This window comes from Chrysochloris asiatica, unplaced genomic scaffold (genome assembly GCF_000296735.1).
Source record: "Chrysochloris asiatica unplaced genomic scaffold, ChrAsi1.0 scaffold00008, whole genome shotgun sequence".
In the NCBI taxonomy this organism is placed as follows: Eukaryota; Metazoa; Chordata; class Mammalia; order Afrosoricida; family Chrysochloridae; genus Chrysochloris; species Chrysochloris asiatica.
The window spans coordinates 7797104-7814371 of record NW_006408526.1 but is presented as its reverse complement, the minus strand read 5'-3'; the positions used below and the strand labels follow the sequence as shown (position 1 = coordinate 7814371).

Here is a 17268-nt window from a genome sequence, read left to right as displayed (position 1 = left end):
ATATCATTGCCCTGTCCTGAAACATCTTCATGATCACTGGTATCTCTGAATCCATTATTGAAACTCTTGTGTAGAGCCTTCCTTGGGCCTCATCTACCAGCATTTTATCAGAAACTATTCTGTTGTGATTCATAAGATTTTCATTGAATACTTTTTGGAAGTAGATTGCAAGAAAGCTGAAACCTGTTCACCATAAGTGACCCTGCTGGTATCTGAAATACTAGTGACATAGTCCAGCATCAAAGCCACATGAAAACCACCATTGACTACAGCTACGTGTTGTACAGCATCTACATGCTTTTGTTGCTGCTGTTTGGTGCTATTACATTGATTTCAACTCATAGTGACCCAGTGTGACAGTAGAAGTGCCCCACAGGGCTTTCTAAGCATTAATCTTTACTGGAGCAGGTCACCAGGTTGTTCTCTTGTGAAACCTCTGGTGGGTTCAAGCTACTGACCTTTTTTTTTTAATTTAGTTTTTATTGTGAACTGAGTGATAGTTTACATGGGAGAACATCATCTTTACTCATCCTATCGTATTTTGTTTCATTGCAATGATTACAATCCCCTCCATGCATCATCATTCAACAGCTTTTGCTTCCATTCCCTCTGTTGTTTTTTTGTTTGTTTGTTTCATTCTTTTGGACGTACACCATAGCACTTAGGAATATACAACCATTCAAACAACCAGAGGGCCCACCAGCCTGCTCTCTGGCTGTCAACACACAGCCCCTCTCCCTCCCTGAGTCCAGAGTCCCCAGCAGCTCCATTTCTCCACAGCATTGTCTCTGCCTCAATCTCTGGCATCGCTGCTTGTCTGGATAGGGTCCCACATGACACTCTTCTCCCATGTCCTCCACTCCTGGACTGCAAGATCAGCCACTCCCCTCCTTTTGTTACAAAACATCTACCTTTACATTTGCAACTCTCACAGTCAGTCCTGATAGCAATTATTCACTATTGAAACACAATAGTCCTATCCACATCTTTCACCAGCTCCACCCAGACAGGTTGGAAACCACTCAGTGGAGATTCTACTTTACCCCATACCCTCTGGAAATATGCTCCCTCTTGAAAGCTTGTAAGCCATTCACATCTTGCCTTTGTAGCCCTCCCTCCCCGCCCCCCCCCCCAATTTTGGGTAGCAAATGTCTAAGTTGCCCATTCCTGTCAACAAACTACTGACCTTTTGATGAGTAGTCAAGTGGTCACCATAGGGATCCTTAGATATTGGGTGCTGTTTAACTGATTTGACTCACAGAAGCCCCATGTGATATGAATAGAACAACCACACTGGAGTTCCTTGGTTATGAAATACACAGAAGCAGCTCACCAGGTTTTTCTCTTATGGAGATGCTAAGTAGGTTTCAAATGCCAATCTTCTGGTTAGTAGCCAAGCACTTGACATCTGCACCACCAGGGCTCCTTTTTATATCCATGTTTTTGTTGTTAAGTGCTGTCGAGTTGGTTCCAACTCATAGCGACCCTGTATCTATGTAGGAGTGGCTGATGGATTTGAACTGCCAACCTTGTGGATAGCAGTCCAGTGCTTATCCTCCAGTGTCACATCAGGACTCCATAGAAACCTTTTAATTGCTATGTTTCTACATTCATTTGGCCTCCTTCTACCACAGACAGCTGGCACAGATCTCCCTGCCTAAGGAAATTATCCAAGTCTACTCAAACGTAATCTCATGATCCCATCACTGTGTTGTATTCTTTCAGTTAGTGTTGACTTCAAACTCTGCTGGAATTTAGTCTCTCAATATTTGTCAACTCAAACATTGGCATATGTACACCCGCCTTTCCAATAATCAAGCTCTGGCCACTTGCCCAAGACCAGTCTTTATCTCCCAGCTTTCTGAATCTCTTACATGCCAACAGATTTCAGCTTGGTTCCTACTTTCTTGGCTTAACACTATTAACCCTAGACTTGCTCCATGAAAATATAACCTGCATGTGTTATAGGAAGATATGCTTTTGATCCTCTAGAGCAGGTGTGGGGAATGTCTGGCCCATGGGCCATATAAGGCTCTCAAAATCATTTGATCTGGTCCTATAAAGGCAATGGCAGTTCCAACCAGGACACTGTTCTTGTTGTCAAGTGCTGTGGAATCCCACATATAGCAACCCTGTAGAGGGTTTCTGAGGAGCAGCTGATTAGGGGTGAGTGAATTAAATATTTGACCAATTATAACAGGAGAATTTTTAAGGTGATAATTTTTTATGACTTATGAATGTTATAAATTTTAGCAGAAAAAGGGTCCCCCACCCCTGCCAGAATCTAAAGTACACATTTAAAGAAATTGTCATAGTATATGATAGATAGGCACAGTGGCAGCTCTAATGGGCTCAAATGTAGTAGCAATTATAAAGTTGGCACAGGACCGGGCAGTGATTCATTCTGTTGTGCATAGGATCACTATGAGTCGGTACTGACTCTATGGTACCTGACAACAGTTCTGAATGACTAAGTCTTTAGATGAACTACAGAATTGCACACATACATACTTCTGTTATAGGGGTAGCTACAGTTCAAAGAAAAGGCTTAGTGTAGGTATAATGTAGAACACATTTATTAGCTGTGATGCAGTCTTACAATCCCACAGAGAAAAACCATTTGATCGTGAATTTCTTTATTACCCAACTATTGTCTGTTAAAAGAGCTCTGGTAGTGGAGTAATTACAAGTCAGGCTGCTAACCTTAAGGTCAACAGTTCAAAACAAGTCATTCTGCAGGAGAAAGATGATACTTTCTGCTCCCTTAAAGATTTGCAGCCTCAGAAAACCTATCCAGGGTCTCTGAGTTGGAAACAACTCCATAGCACACAACCACCACCACTACCACTCTGTTAAGCACTGTAATAGGGACTAGTGTTCCAGGATGAATAGATGTTTTAAGAGTCCCAATGTCTAGGAGAAGAGGTGAGAGATATTATAATACATGATTTAAAATGCACTTCATAACATGGTGTTGAATATATGTATTTGAAGGACTTAAAACAGTAGCTGGCAAACAGGCTACAAAGGCAAGAAGTGACTGGCTTGTAAGCTTTCAAGAGGGAACCTAGATCCAGAGGGCCTGGAGGAAGGTAGAATCTCCAGTGAGTAGTATTCAATCTGACTAGGCAGGGCTGATGCAATGAAATGCAGATGGGTCTCTTGAGTTACAATAGTGAATAATTGTTATCAGGACTGATTGTGAAGGTTGGAAATGTAAAGGTAGACGTTTTTTGCAAGGAGGGGAGTGATTAACTTTTCAGTCTAGGAGCGGAGGTCCCTAGGACCATCAAGGGAGAAGAGCAGAAAGCAGGATCCTACCCAGAGAAGCAGTGATGCCTGAAATGGAGCCAGAGATGATGACGTGGAGCGATGGAGCAGCTGGAGACTTTAGATCCAGAGAGGGAGAGTGACTGTGTGCTGAAGACCTGGGTGGTACGTGGGAAGGATTGCATGGAGGGGATTGTAACCATAGCAATGATATGATATACGATAGAATGAATGTAAAACCAATGTTCTCCCATGTAAACTATCACATAATTCACAATAAAACATTAAAAAAAAAAAACCAACAGTACCTGGCAAACATATACTATATAAATGTTTGCTATCGTAGAAACTGTAAGTTTTAATTGTGGTCAAGCACTAGGGAAATAGAGTTTTCTTTTCATATAAATGTTTGTCCATTGTGGATTCTCATATTCCAACTAGGATATTATGCTACTGATTAAATGTGTATCTATTCATTTGTTTATCTCTTCAACAGGTAATTATTTATCATCTTTAATATGCTAGGCACTGTGCTAGGAAAAAAGAAAAATAAGACATAGTCCTTAGCTTCAAGGCACTCATTCCTATTTGTCCAACATTTGAATAAAGCAAACATTCTAACAATTGGACATTCCTTGTACATGCTGTATTTTGCTGTCACTGATAAATAAATGTAAGAAACTTAGATTGTGTTTAAAATTAAGATTTAGTCACTCAAATTACTCAGAAATGTCATGGGTCTGTACAAATTTAGGTTAAGTATTCTGCACTGTCTACATCAACAGGACTGCAATAGGACAAACTTTGCTCCAAATGTAGCATTAAGCTGCACATGGCAGATTCATTTTCAATGATCGCAGGTTTTCGTACTAAATATATGTATTTAAATCCTTGGAAAATTGGTGACCTATAAGAGGCTAATTTTAATTAAGTCGAATATCCTAACTTAATTCATAATATACAGGGGAAAGAACATTAGACCTGAAGACAGAAGATGAAGGGTTGATCTCGTTTTATCACTTTCTAGCCATGTGACTTTGAGTAAATCATTTAACCTCTTCATAAGTAAAGTAATACAATTTACTTTATGCAGTTTATTCTACAGAGAGATGAGAGGATTACAAGATATATTATATTCAAGAACTCTTACTAAAATCTGGGAGACAGTAAATGTTGGGAATATTGTAAAAAGGGACTGACTGTATGTTCAAACATCTATGCTCTGCAGAGATGTATTTTTGTTGCTAAGTACCATGGAGTTGATTCCAAATCATAGTGACCTTGTCTAGGGATTCTGGGAATAACTGGTGGGTTTGAACCACTGACCTTGTAGTTAGCAGACTAGGGCTTATCCAACAGTGCAATACTAGGATTCTGTATATTTATATATATCATCTTTATGTATTCATTTATTTCAGATGCTTCATCTGATTCAAAAGATGTGAGGGTACTTTTGCATTTGATGTGTTATAAAATTTAAAGGTTATAATGTTTTTCCTGATTTGGGAAGCCAGCAGGGGCTAGATACACTTTGTCTTTAAAACTTGAGTTGCTGAGAAAGTCATGTTCTATACTTAGCATATACACAATAAATTCATGTAGGGCCTAAATTCCTGGGTACAGTGGTGTATTCAGCATATTGGAAAATTCCAGTGATTTCTAAATAACTCATCTGGTACAGCTATTAATATGCTTCAACTTCTTGGAGGTCAGTCATCTATTACAACAATGGCCATGGAATGGCTATTTCTTCATCTGGTTTATGGAAGCTTACTTAATACCCTTGCAACAGCAAACTGTCATGTGACATGGTCTAGGAGTGATTTGATATCAATTTGTCAAGCATGATTTAGGAATAATGAAATTCATTTGCCCAAGATGTGGTGGTGGGGGAAAGGAGGGGCGATAGATGAGTTGTTACGCTAGAGGTTCCTTGGAACACCATTTACTCCTTGACTTACTAAACAAGGGCATTTTTCTCTGTGAATTATATTGAAGGTTGACTCTTCCCTTAGCTTCGGTAGGACTCCCATCAAAATAATTTAATGATAAAAATGAAGCTGATCTAATTGAATTCAATATGAACTAAGAGTCACCACCTTAGGGTGGGTTTAGCCCTTAACACTTAATATTCTGCTCAGCAGCTCAGCTTTGTGGCAAAGCCAAAGCTGTTGTCACAGTGCGCTTTAAGCCTAGAAAGATATTTTTCCTCTTTAATACAGAAAATGGGAAGCTAACGCATGTGCCTAGAATGTAGATAAATGTAAGCATTCACCTTGACCACTGAGGAGATTTTAAAGCCTGACACCTCATCAGCAAATAAAAATCAACTCAGCAGGTCTCAATAAAGCTGGTTTAGAAATCTGAAAATCATTTTTTTTTCTTTCCTTTAAAAGGCTCATGTTCTTTATTTAAAGAACTAAACCAAACCTGCACCCTCTCCTCCATAGAAAGCAGTTTTAATGAGTATCAGTAGGTTTCCCAAGTCTCTGACATGGAATTTACTAGCAAATTGATTTTTTAAAAATTGGCTTGGAAGCTCTAAGGACAGAATTCCCTACCTACCCTACTGTGAAATTCTGTGCTTACCTCCTCATTGTCTAATCCTGCTTCATTTAACCAATGATGTTTTAAGGGCTAAGAGTTAGCCTTCCATTTCATTTCACTGGTTCTCTGAAAGACAATCTAATGCTAAAATTGGCCCATTATCTAGACTGGTTTAATTTGTATCTTAAAATGACTTTGGAAATAAGTTTTGATTAAAAAGTTACACAGTGATGCATTTTCAGTATCACAAAAGCAAAACCTATTTGAAGAAGTTATTCCTGCATGCCAGATTGAGCAAAAGCCTTAATTCCCTGCAGTAACTGTGTAGGCAAAAAGAAATTAAGAGCCTGGTGAATAAACAGGAAGCTATAAAAATCACAGACATCTTTGCTATCTGTCTTGTTTTTCCATCGAATGGATTGTGCAGTCAAAAATTACAATCACAATTGAATGTAAAGTATTTTAAGAATGAATACACACACCTTTTTTTTTTCTTTTCTGAAATAACTATTAACAACCAAGAAACATATGCTTCAGTGAATGCTTTTAGTTGAATTATAAACTACATTCCAACAACTGTCTTTTTGAAGCCAGCAGAGACAGCTACACAGGAGGATGTTAAAGCAAATCAAGCTCTCCAAGAGCCCATCTGTAGCTTCCCAGTGAGTCTGCAGCTACTTCTTTGCTCCAAACTTACTAGAAGCTGCACAGTTCCTGCCTTGTTAAGGGGAACCCTGCTCTCTTCCTCCAAATGTGTTCTTTCATACTTTAAAATTTAGGAGAAAATTAAGACCCTTCTTTGTGGTTCTGAAACTGAGGAGGAGGAGTGGAATCCATAAGGGAAAAGTTGTTGAAGAGATCATATTTTTCAAGAACTTAGTTTCTCCTATTATTGTTGCTGTTGTTAGGTGCTATACCTAACAACAGTCTGTACCAACAATCGAGTCTGTACCAACTCACAGTGACCGTGTGCACAGCAGAATGAAACACTGCCCAATCCTGGGCCAACCTCATAATTGTTGCCACACTTGAGCCCATTGATGCTGCCACTTTGCGAATCCATCTCACTGGGGGTCTTCCTCTTTTTCTCTGACCCTCCACCTTACCAAACATAATATCCTTCTCCAGAAACTGGTCCCTCCTGACAATTTGTCTAAAGTATGAGAGATGAAGTTTGGCCATCCTGGCCTCCAAGGAGCACTCTGGCTACACTTCTTCCAACACTGATCTGTTGATTCCCATGGCACTTTCAATATTCTCCTCCAACACCATAACTCAAATGCATCAATTCTTCTACTGTCTTTCTTACTCACTGTCCAGCTTTCGCATGCATATGAGGTTATTGAAAATACCATGGCTTGGGTCAGGTGCACCTTAGTCCTCAAGCTGACATTTTTGCTCTTCAACACTTTAAAATGGTCTTGTGCAGCAGATAGGCTTAATGCAATATTATTACTGGGTGGTTGCTATTTCCAGTGTTGGGTTTGTCCTATGTCAGGAGACCTAGGAGGGCGAGACCCCCACCAGTCATCAAATGAGGACAGAGAAATTATAAAACTGATTAAATGTGTTGTGGTTTTAGGGGATGGATGAAGAGAAAATAAGAAGGTGTATAAAGAGCACTCCAAAGTTGAGTATTTAAAGTTAAGGCAGAGACTGAAGGCAGCTGCAGCAAGGTATCAGTTCAGAACAGCAAAGCCAAGGTCAAAGATTTAAGTCCCATAGCAAAGCCAAGATGAAAATATATCTGTGAGTCAAGACAAAGAGTTAGGAAAATTCTTATTCAATACTAATCTCATTTGCATTGTTATGGTGAAGCATCATTTGAGTGCACTGCCTTTGCAAACTGAGATTTCCTGCTGAGTTTCTAAATAATGAAAAACTGAAGGACCACTTTCTTGAAAGTGTTGTTGTTGTTAAGTGCCATCAAGTCAGTTCTGACTAATAATGACACTGTATAAGGTTTACAAGGAACGGCTGGTGGATTTGAACCACTGACATTGCGGTTAGCAGTCCAGTGCTTAAAAGTGCAGTAGAGGCAATTAATCTAATTCAGCAGACCCACTGCTTCTGAGTCAATTCTGACACATAGTGACTCTACATAGGATTTCTGAGGCTGTAAATCTTTATGGGAGTAGACAGCCTCATATTTCTCCCGAGGAGCAATTGGTGGGTTTGAACCACCAACCTTGCTATTAGTAGTCTAATACTTACCCTACAGAACCACTAGGAATGGGAGCTAGTAAAAATAACAGGCTTTAATTTTAGCGCAAATGCTACTGATAATTTACATACAAGAACAAAGTAATATTTACAAGTAACATTAGGTGAAATTGTTAAAGTCTGAGACTTCCATTCCTTCCTGCCCTTAATAATTGTATGGGTACAGGTGTAAATGGAAGCAGCTACCTATCCTGCGATTTGCCCACACTCTCTTTCTACTTCTGTTTATCCCCTGGCTCTATTCCACACTTGGATGTTCAAGTTTCATCTAAAAGCCAACAGTGGTGCTAGACTTTCCCCTGATCTAAAGGTGCACTTGGAGTCTTGGTATGGCACTGGGAGTTAAGGCACCATACTGCATAGCCATTTGAACTTCAAGGTTGGCAGTGCAAGCTCATCAGCTGCTCCTCAGAAACCCTATACAGGGTTGCTATGGGTCAGAACTGACTTGACTGCACTTAAGAACAACAACAACAAAGGTGTACTTACCAGTAGCATACTCAGGACTTGGGAGAATAGAGTTGGGAAAGAATGTTTGCAGGTCCTGGAATTAGATTTGAAGGCATTTGAACAATGAATTCTGGAATTTGGAGTATAGTTTAGAACAGAGAGAGGACATGGAGTAGCAAGGGAGAGGGATAGATTGCAACTGTGCAAGAAAACTTGGCCACACAGATTTGTTGCCAGATTAGGAAGAGAAAGGTGAATAAGGTCCAGAGGGAGGCCTAAGGCAAAGGCTTCATTTGCCTGGGTCTGTCAGTTTATCATACTGTGGTGGTTTGCAGATTGATGTAATGCTGGAAGCTATACCAAAAGTACTTTAAATACCTGCAGTGTCACCTATATTGGACAGGTGTCAACTGAACTTCCAGAGTAAGAAAGACTAGGAAGAAGGAGAGTCAGACTACTGCTGAATACTTAGCCACTGAAAACCTTACAAATAGTAGCAGAATATTGTCAGATATAATGCCAGAAGAGGAGCCTCTCAGGTTGGAAGTCACTCAGAATATCACTTGGGAAGAATGCCTTCTCAAAGTAGAGTTGACCATGATGACGTGAGTGGAGAAAAACTTTCAGGACCTATATTTGCTTATGGGACAAAACTCAAATAGCTGCAAGCATCCATTAATATTTGGAACATGAAATGTGCCAAGTATGAATTTAGGAAAATTGGAGGTTATCAAAAATGAAATGGAAAGCATAAATATTGATATCCTAGGCATTAGTGAGCAGAAATGGACTGGTGCTGGCTATTTTGAATCTGGCAATCGTATGCTTTACTATGCTAGGAATGAAAAATTAAAGAGGAATGGCATACTATTCATTGTCAAAAAGAACATTTCAAGATTTATCTGTCTGTGATAAAATAATACTATAATACCTACAAGGAAGATGGGACTCCTGGTGTGACTCTATAAGATAAATACTGGATTGTGAACCACAAGGTTGGTGATTCAAACCCATCAGAAGCTTCTTGGAAATCTTATAGAGGGTCTCTATGAGTTGGAACTGACTTGACAGCGCTTAACAACAAGAAGGAAGACAAGTTAGTACCACTATTATTCAAATGTACACACCAACAACTAAAGCCAGTGATGATGAAATTAAAGAATTCTACCAACTTCTTCAGTCTGAAATGGATCAAACATTCAATCAAGGTGTATTGATAGGGCGGATGGGGTAGACGTGCAGTGAGGAGCTCCATCAGCAGCATCACAGAATACCGGACCAAGCAGGTTCAGGGGATGGTGCTAGAACTCTGAACCACAAATAAAGGAATATTTAGACGCTTGGAAGGCTTACAGCTAGGAGAATTTGTAGCAGAATCAAGACATCTATTGCTTTCTAATTCAAGACACTCAACTGCTCCCAGAACCACCAAACCACCATCTTGGGAGAGAACAAGTGGGGGAAGGATCAGAACAGCCACGAATGATTGACAGAACCATTGAGATACAGGTGTGGACATTCTTTTTTTTTTTTTTTATCTGTTCATTGGTCTCTCGCTGTCTCTGCACCTCTGTTCTGGTGACTGGAGGGGGTGCCTGAGCGAATGGACACCCCACTCCCACCCCTGGAGGATTCTAACCTGTAGGCATGCGCACAGATCTCCTCAAAATTTAAAATGACAGTTTCCACTTAAAACCAAATGGCCACCACTTGTCTGTCAGTTTGTTGTACTGTGATTTGTTGTGAGTTGCTGTGATTCTGAAAGCTTTGGCAACGGTATTTTAAATACCAGCAGGGTCACCCATGGTGGACAGGTTTCAGATGAGCTTCCAGACGAAAATAGACTAGGAAGAAGGAGTGACAAACTACTTCCAAATATTTAATCATTGAAAACTTTATGAATAGCAGAGAATCACTGTAGGATATAGTGCCAGAAAATGAGCCCCTCAGGTTGGAAGGCACTGAAAATGCTACTGGGGAAGAGCTTCCTCCTCAAAGTAGAGTTGACCATGATGGCACGAATGCAGTAAAGCCTGTGGGAATAAAGCTCACAGGACCTTCATTTGCTGATGGGGCACAAAGCAAAATGAAGAGAAACAGCTGTAAATATCCATTGAAAATCAGAATATGGAATGTACGAAGTATGAATCTGGGAGAATTGGAAGTTGTCAAAAACGAAATGGAACGCATACATATCGATATCTTAGGCCTTAGTGAGCTAAAATGGACTGGTATTGGCCATTTTGAATCTGACAACCACATGGTTTACTATGCAGCGAATGACAAATTGAAGAGGAATGGTGCTGCAATCATCGTCAAAAAGAACATATTCAGATCAGTCATGAGGTACAACACTGTCGGTGATAGGATCATATCCATGTTTTATACAAATCTACACAGCAACCACAAAAGCCAGTGAGGAAGAAATAGAAGAATTCTACCAACTTCTGCAATCTGAAATTGATCAAACATGCAATCAAGATGTATTGATCATTACTGGTGATTGGAATGCAAAGGTTGGGAGCAAAGAGGAAGGATCAGTAGTTGGAAAATATGGCCTTGGTGATACAAATGATGCTGGAGAACGCATGATAGAATTCTACAAAACCAATAATTTGTTCATTTCAAATACCTTCTTTAGACAGCATAAGAGATGACTATACACATGGACCTCACCATATGGAATACATAGAAATCAAATTGACTACATCTGTGGGAAGAGACGATGGAAAAGCTCCATATCATCAGTGAAAACAAGGCCAGGGGCAGACTGTGGAACAGACCAAAAATTGATCCTTTTGAGTTATGGTGTTGAAGGAGAATATTGAAAGTGCCATAGGCTGACAAAAGAACCAACAGATCTGTGTTGGAAGAAGTGCAACCACAGTGCACCTTTGAGGCCAGGATGCCCGAACTTCGTCTCTCATACTTTGGACGTATTGTCAGGAGGGATCAGTCACTGGAGAAGGATATCATGTTTGGTAAGGTGGAGGGTCAGATAAAAAGAGGAAGACTCCCAGTGAGATAGACTGGCTAAGTTGCAGTATCAATGGACTCAAGTGTGTCAACAATAGTGAGGTTGGCTCAGGATTGGATAGTGTTTTGTGTTGCTGTGTATAATGTTGCTATGAGTTGGTATTGACTTGATGGCACCTAACAATAACAACAACAACAAAATGTGTTGTTATTCCGTGGTTGTCCCTTGGATATGCCTTTACTGAACGTGCAGGACCTGTACCGCCTTCCAGCCCCTCAGCGATTATCAAAGACTTGTGCCACCCCCAACTGCCTGCGTGTCCACCTGCGGTCTGTGGGGCGCTGTTGCTCTAACCCACCCCCAACCTTGACGTTCTTGTTAGTCAACCCACCTTGGGGCCTTACCACAGAATTTCTCTCTGGACTTCCTCTTTGAACTTCCGCGCGTCTCGATGAGCAATCATGGACTATGGACAGAGGCCGAGAAAGAATCCTTAGTGTTTCCCTGGAGCATTCAATTGTGTGGCACTTGTCTGTAAGGAGAGCTTCCTCTAGGGGAGGCGCCTTCACTGTGGGGCTCCTCTGTCTGCACAGCTCCCCTGATAGCTAGGTGGGCCTGAAGGAGGGATTTTTGGAATGGACTGAAGACTATGAACTGTCTTTGAGCTGGTGACTCGAACAAGCCCAGATGACGTCACTCTTCCCTAGCTCTTTCGTGACTGGATGGCTATCTTTGTTAGATTTGGACAAGTCATGGGATGCATATGAGTCACTGAGTCATATTACCATTTTCTTAGAGAAGATGGATTTGGTAAGTGATCCCTGGGACACGTACATCCCACTGGACACTGGAGGTCAGAGATGTGGGATGAGACATAAGAAAAAAATCGTTTGTCCTTAATAAACTCATTTTGTTGTATGGAAAAAAATTTTTTTTTCAGCATTGTGTGAGTTTTTAAATAAAATAATGTCATGCGACAGGAGGGGAGAGGGTCAGGGGTTGGAACCACCGCCTCTTTGGTCTGTGGCTGGAGAGGACAGGTTCTGCTCAGGTTGGAGGGATCTGTCGGGTGTTGGGACAGAGGCTGAGGTCTAGGTCCTAAGCTTGATTACAGGGGCACCTCAAGCTTTGGCCTGTGCTTGAGGACAGGGGAGCGCTGAAGACGTAGGGGCCACTCAGCAGGTCCCTGGAGTTGGTCCTCATGCACAGACACTGCTTGTTGCTCCACTGAGAGAGGCCGTGACCTCAGCTGGCCATCTTCATTCCTGCGTCCCAAGTAAGGATCCTCTTGGAGGCCCAGGCTGTCCGGGGGTGGGGAGGCTGGCTCTTCGAGGGCTTGGGCTGGGACATGGGGAAGGGGGGCCTGGGCCATCTTGTTGGCCCCAACCACGACCCTTCAGCTCTGCATTCAGGCGATGGGTTCAGGTCCCTGGCCCCCTGGGCCGTGTCTACATGAAGGGTCAGCAGACACAGAATGGGTCCGAGACTTGATTGAGATGGGAGACGTCTCCGTGGAGCTGTCCATTACGTCACCATCTGAGCCAGCCTTCTTGATCTCTCCATCTTTGCTTTGCTTCATCTTGCCTTCAACACCCCCACTGCCTCGTCTCACGCCAATTCTCTGCAGCATCACTTGTACCCTCTGTTCAAAGGACAGGGCCAGCTCCGTGTCTCCCAGTTCCAGGGCCGCCGCTTGTCAGGTCTGACACCCAACGCTGCCTCCTCCTCAGCAGGCAACAGTATCATCGAGTAGGCCTTGCTGTCCCGTGTGTAGCGTGGCTGGCTCCTGCCAGCAGGGTCAGGGCTGCTGGTGCCCCCCATCGGCCCCACCAGGCTCCTCACCATGGCCTGGGAGGGCTGATGGCCACAGCAGGTCCTCAAAAGTGGCTTTCCGGATACGAGGAATTGCCCAGGGCTGGTCTCTAGGTCAGGCGATGGCCATCATGCTGAATGAGGCTTCTTGAAGGCAAAAAGGGTTCCCAGCTTCTTTCTCAGTGTGCGGGGGCTGGGCTGGGGTGTACAGGGGTGGTACCTCCTTCAGTGGCCAGGTCCTCCTCAGGGGCCCAGAGGCGATGCTGATGGATCAGCCTTTTGGAGAAGAATTCCTCCGCGTCCTCTTCCACACAGGCACTGAGCTCATTCCCTTCTTGAGGCAGGGTTAGGAGTACCTGGGCGCCACCCGGTGGCGGACGATGGTGGTGCTGGCGGCGCGGCCGCAGCCTGGCCCGGGTCGGATGGCCCAGGGGCTGCCAGGCCGGTGGCAGATCCATGCGAAGCGGACCTGCGGCCGGGCTCTGAGAGCCGCCGCGTGCAGACAGCCCAGCCTGTGACTACGCATCTTCCCCCAGAGCCGCTAGCTCTGGCTCCGTATCCGCTTCCTCAGCAGCTCTGAGAGTGGAGAGGGCCAGGCGAAGACAACGACATGGCTCAGGCCATTTCCATGGAGGAGGACAGTCATCCTCCTCCTCTTCCTCCTCCTCAGGGGAGAAAAGGCATCAAGTTCCCCAGATCCAAGGGGGCTCGCCTTGATGCAGTGCTGATAAGGCACGGGGGGGGGGGGGGGGGGGGGGGTGGGAGGGGCACTGCCACTGTTGCTTGCTGTGCCAGACTCTACCAGTGGATCTTGGGCGGCACTAAGAGCCACCACAGCTTGAATCATAATTTCTAACAAGGTCCCCGTGACTGACAGCGGAATGTCTCAGAGCCTAGAGAAGGCATCTTGTAGTAGTTGCTCTGGGAGCTGCTCTGGGAGGCCCCTTGAACCTGCCAGGAGCCCCTCGAGCTGTTCCCTCCAGCCAGGTCCCTGCAGCATCCCAGGGAAGAGGTTCCTCATTGTGTCTAGTGTGGCCTGAGTAAAGTCCTGGATGTCCTGATGGCAAACCTTGCCCACCTGTCCCAGCAGGACCTTCAGCTTTTGTTGCAGCTGCCAGTGATGACTTGGTGAGCTCCCAGCCTCATGTAGAATGGGGAGAAAGAACACTGAGAGAGAAGTTGGCATTGCAGATGGCAGCGTCAGCCTGGTGCTCAGCAGCTTCACCCTGGGGTCCAGCCCCACAGCCCAGCTGCTCCACCAGTGTAATATATTAATGTATCAATGTTGTCAGTAAAAAAGAAAAAAAAAAGAAAATGAGGACTTCAGTCAACCAGGGCTTCATAAGAATCAGCTGGGGATCTTGATCTGATGTAGATTCGGATTCAGCAAGTTTGGGATGGAAATGAACCTCTTTGAAGCCCTACAGCCAAATCGCCTCCTTTCACTTCTATGGGTTCTTTAATATTAAGGCTATAAAGATTGCAGCATAGAAAACAATACTGTACAGTTCTACTGAAATTGACTTGATGGCATCAAACAGCAATAAACTCAATGCTATTAATTTCCCATTCTTAACAAATAACTTAGCAAGGAAATCTTTCACTGCTCTCTCTCCAGTGTTACCTTCCTAGTGGTCTTTTCATCTCAATCCCCAAGGTTGTCAATTTTTTGTTACCATTCTACCAACACACTACTGCCTTTAATTAATTAATTAATTAATTAATTAATTAATTAATTAATTAATTAATTCCTCCCATTTGAATAATTTATTGCTGGTCAAAGGCTTGCCTTACTTTACACTTTAGTAGAATTTACATTTCCTCCCACAAATAGCCAATATTAATATTAAAGGAATCTAATATTGATCTATTCAATAAGATAATCATGTTGGTAGCAAACTTTTATTTAAATCTTACATAAATTCAAGTTTTATAAAAAGCCAACACAATTGAAAATTGAATTCTCCCCTCTAAAGCCTTAAGTATTCAAAGCTTGAAACAGTTAATTTAGAAATAAGCAAGCGAATAACACAAAAAAACCTCTGCAGCAGATCCTGCTGAAATACTTAAAAAATATATATATATATATAAACTGAGCTTATCTTTATAAAAGTTATTTTAGCTCCAAACCTATAAAATCAAAATAATCTTAATTCTACAAAAAAGAGAGAGGGTCTTTGACTTCATGCCACCATTTCTTTAGAACCTCACATCTTTTTCAACAAATTTGGCCACAAATCAAATTTTTGTGTGCCCCTCTTTTTTAGGTAATACCTCTTGCAGAAGAGGCTAAGTATAAACATGAATTAACTGCCTAAGCAAGTAGGAAAGTGTTCCATAATACTGTGCAAAGAAGGTAAGAGTTCTTGATTAATCTCTAAACTCAATCTGGACCCTACCCTTGATTTTGAGAGAGATCTAGAATGGGATCTCGATGTAGCTCTTTTTGGTGGAGGGGACACAGAATGAGCCTTTGAGGGTGGACCAGGTAGGGGTGAATTGGAACGAGATTGGCTCCTTGATCTGGACTTGGACTTTATATCACCTTTTACATTTTCTTTGGAGAACGAGATCGAGAAGGAGAAGGAGATCTGCTTCGAGACTTCTCGTACGTATCCTTAGATCGACTTTGAGAGATGGACTGGGAACCACGGTCAGATTTAGGCTTAGATTTGCTCTTGGATCTGGATTTCCTGCTCTTTGATAGAGATCGTGATTGACTTCTGCTCCGCGACCTAGATCGGGAACGACTTTTTGAGACACTTGGAGATCTACTGCGGCTGCTCCTGAGATTCCTACTTCGAGACCTTCTCCTAGACCGTGACCTGGATCTGCTTCCAGAGTAAGACCGCCGATGGCTAGTTCGTGGTTTATCCTTAATTAGTCCAATGTTTCTGCCATTTATTTCTGTATCATCCAGTTTATCCAAAGCACATTTCATGTCAGAGTAGGAGCCAAACTCAATCACGCCTCATTTGTGTGTTCTTTGTGAGTATCCGCATAGATCACTTAACCTGCTTGTCTCGTGAAATCCTTTAAATCTTGCCAACTGCAATGACTAGTGAGATTTTCTACAATAAACCTGTACTCTGTATGAACAGGTGTTCCATATTTGTCTCTGCCAGAGGTTCTTCAACTGCTGTATCTACCTCCACCACTGCGGCTTTCGTAGCTGGAGCCATCATGGTCACTGCGCGGGTCCCGGGCGTGCTCTAAGACCACACGCTCCCCGCAGTGGTCCTTGCCGTTCAGCTCATAAATGGCGTCATCTGGGTAGTGGGTGTCCTCGAACTCCACGAAGCCATACCCATTTTTGAGGTCTACTTCGAGGAGGTGGCCATAGCCACTGAAAAAGCGCTGGATGTTCTTTTCCCGGACGTTGTAGACAAGGCATCCTATGTAGATGCGTGGCATGGCCTTGGCTGGCAGTGGCCCCGAAGGCTGGCTCTTGAACGCTGGACAGCAAGGCAGGAGTCACAGAGCAGGTGGAAATAGTGCCGGAACACACACCTCACACCACAGCGGTGGCCGAGTGAGTTCAGCCACACAATCCTTTCTTTCTTTATATAATTTCTTGTACTGGTTCTCTCTGAGAAAATTCCTTTGATGTCTAAAAAACACCTAACAACTCCTGAAAATTAAGCTCAAATGTTACAATTTCTGTGAAAACTTTTCTGGTTTCTTCAGTTCATTGCATCTTCTCTATGGTACCGGCATGCATTTGTTCCTATCTTTATGAAAGCACATCACTTGGAGTCCTGGATGGTGTAAATGGTTAAGTGCAGGACTACTAACTGAAAGATTGGCAGTTCAAACCCACACAGAGTCACCTCAGAAGAAAGACCTGGTAATGTGTTTCCAACAGATCACAACCTTGAAAACCATATGAAGCAGTTCAACGTTGTACACATTGGCTCACTATGAATCATAATCAACTCTATAACAACTAACAACAATACAAATTGTGTTTTAATTATTTGTTTGCTTTC

General features: G+C 42.8%; 1 pseudogene; it reads right to left on the bottom strand.

Annotated features, from left to right (window-relative positions):
- Window positions 1–12459: 12459 nt before the first annotated feature.
- Window positions 12460–16733, bottom strand: LOC102834492 (annotated as a pseudogene).
- Between the last annotated feature and the right edge of the window lie 535 nt (window positions 16734–17268).